Source organism: Oncorhynchus mykiss, chromosome 15 (assembly GCF_013265735.2).
Source record: "Oncorhynchus mykiss isolate Arlee chromosome 15, USDA_OmykA_1.1, whole genome shotgun sequence".
Lineage (NCBI taxonomy): Eukaryota > Metazoa > Chordata > Actinopteri > Salmoniformes > Salmonidae > Oncorhynchus > Oncorhynchus mykiss.
Genome location: NC_048579.1, coordinates 76,038,290 through 76,040,789, shown reverse-complemented (window position 1 = coordinate 76,040,789; position 2,500 = coordinate 76,038,290). Strand labels below are relative to the sequence as shown.

The window sequence follows — 2,500 nt, the reverse complement described above, 5'->3', positions numbered from 1 at the left end:
AAGAGAGAGAGAGGAGAGACAGAGAGGGAGGAGAGAGAGGTCAGAGAGAGATAGAGAGAGAGAGAGAGAGAGGGAGAGGGATGAGAGAGAGAGAGAGAGAGAGAGAGAGGAGAGACAGAGAGGAAGGAGAGAGAGGTCAGAGAGAGAGAGAGGGAGAGGGATGAGAGAGAGAGAGAGAGAGAGAGAGGAGAGAGGGAGAGGAGACAGAGAAAGAGAGAGAGAGAAAGAGAGAAAGAGGAGAGAGGGAGAGGAGACAGAGAAAGAGAGAGAGAGAAAGAGAGAGAGAGGAGAGACAGAGAGGGAGGAGAGAGAGGAGGTCAGAGAGAGAGAGAGAGAGAGAGAAAGAGAGAGGGAGAGGGATGAGAGAGAGAGAGAGAAAGAGAGAGGGAGGAGAGAGAGGAGGTCAGAGAGAGAGAGAGAGGAAAGAGAGAGGAGAGAGAGAGAGGAGAGCGATGAGGAGAAGTGATAGCCTCAGTTAGAGCGTGAGCCAGCCAGCCCACCGGGGGAGATGTGTCAAATCACACATCCTCGTCCCACTCCTCTACCGCCCGCCTCTACCGCCGTGGAAGGAAGGCTGATGCCTCTTCTGTTGGAGAGCTGCCTGCCCCTGGTCCTGTGGCGCAGCGCTTAACACCTGACCGCGTGCATCCTGTTTGTTGCCAAGCTACTGTGTCCCTTCTCCAGTCACTGTGTGTCCTCTGAAGGCAGGCTTTCCTCTGAGTCACTCAGCCTCTCCTCTGAGTCACTCAGCCTCTCCTCTGTAACCAATCCTTCCCCTGTAGTCACTCAGCCTCTCCTCTGAGTCACTCAGTCTCTCCTCTGAGTCACTCAGCCTCTCCCCTGTAGTCACTCAGCCTCTCCTCTGAGTCACTCAGCCTCCTCCCTGTAGTCACTCAGCCTCTCCTCTGAGTCACTCAGCCTCTCCTCTGAGTCACTCAGCCTCTCCTCTGAGTCACTCAGCCTCTCCTCTGAGTCACTCAGCCTCTCCCCTGTAGTCACTCAGCCTCTCCTCTGAGTCACTCAGCCTCTCCTCTGAGTCACTCAGCCTCTCCTCTGAGTCACTCAGCCTCTCCTCTGAGTCACTCAGCCTCTCCTCTGTAGTCACTCAGCCTTTCCTCTGTAGTCACTCAGCCTCTCCCCTGTAGTCACTCAGCCTCTCCTCTGTAGTCACTCAGCTTCTCCTCTGTAGTCACTCAGCCTCTCCCCTGTAGTCACTCAGCATCTCCCCTGTAGTCACTCAGCCTCTCCTCTGTAACCAATCCTTCTCCTGTAGTCACTCAGCCTCTCATCTGTAGTCACTCAGCCTCTCCACTTTAGTCACTCAGCCTCTCCTCTGTAGTCACTCAGCCTCTCCTCTGTAACCAATCCTTCCCCTGTAGTCACTCAGCCTCTCCTCTGTAGTCACTCAGCCTCTCCTCTGTAGTCACTCAGCCTCTCCTCTGTAGTCACTCAGCCTCTCATTTGTAGTCACTCAACCTCTCATTTGTAGTCACTCAGCCTCTCCTCTGTAGTCACTCAGCCTCTCCTCTGTAGTCACTCAGCCTCTCCTCTGTAGTCACTCAGCCTCTCATCTGTAGTGACTCACCTTCTCAACTATAGTCACTCAGCCTCTCCTCTGTAACCAATCCTTCCCCTGTAGTCACTCAGCATCTCGCCTGTAGTCACTCAGCATCTCCCATGTAGTCACTCAGCCTCTCCTCTGTAACCAATCCTTCCCCTGTAGTCACTCAGCCTCTCATCTGTAGTCACTCAGCCTCTCCCCTTTAGCCACTAAGCCTCTCCTCTGTAGTCACTCAGCCTCTCCTCTGTAACCAATCCTTCCACTGTAGTCACTCAGCCTCTCCCCTTTAGTCACTCAGCCTCTCCTCTGTAGTCACTCAATCTCTCCTCTGTAGTCACTCAATCTCTCCCCTGTAGTCACTCAGCCTCTCCTCTGTAGTCACTCAGCCTCTCATCTGTAGTCACTCAGCATATCCTCTGTAGTCACTCAGCCTCTCCTCTGTAGTCACTCAGCATCTCCCCTGTAGTCACTCAGCCTCTCCTCTGTAACCAATCCTTCCCCTGTAGTCACTCAGCCTCTCATCTGTAGTCACTCAGCCTCTCCCCTTTAGTCACTCAGCCTCTCCTCTGTAGTCACTCAGCCTCTCCTCTGTAACCAATCCTTCCACTGTAGTCACTCAGCCTCTCCCCTTTAGTCACTCAGCCTCTCCTCTGTAGTCACTCAATCTCTCCTCTGTAGTCACTCAGCCTCTCATCTGTAGTCACTCAGCATATCCTATGTAGTCACTCAGCCTCTCCCCTGTAGTCACTCAGCCTCTCCTCTGTAGTCACTCAGCCTCTCCTCTGTAGTCACTCAGCCTATCCTCTGTAGTCACTCAGTGTCTCTCATGTATTCAATCAGCCTCTCCTCTGTAGTCACTCAGCCTCTCCTCTGTAGTCACTCAGCCTCTCCCCTGTAGTCACTCAGCCTCTCCTCTGTAGTCACTCAGCCTCTCCTCTG

At 53.4% G+C, this 2,500-nt stretch overlaps 1 protein-coding gene across 2 annotated transcripts in view; it reads right to left on the bottom strand.

The window, feature by feature from the left end:
- The window catches only part of LOC118938861 (glutamate receptor-interacting protein 1-like), a 738,669-nt gene that overhangs the window by 430,028 nt on the left and 306,141 nt on the right, over positions 1-2,500 (bottom strand). The gene's annotated exons all lie outside the window — the stretch shown is intronic.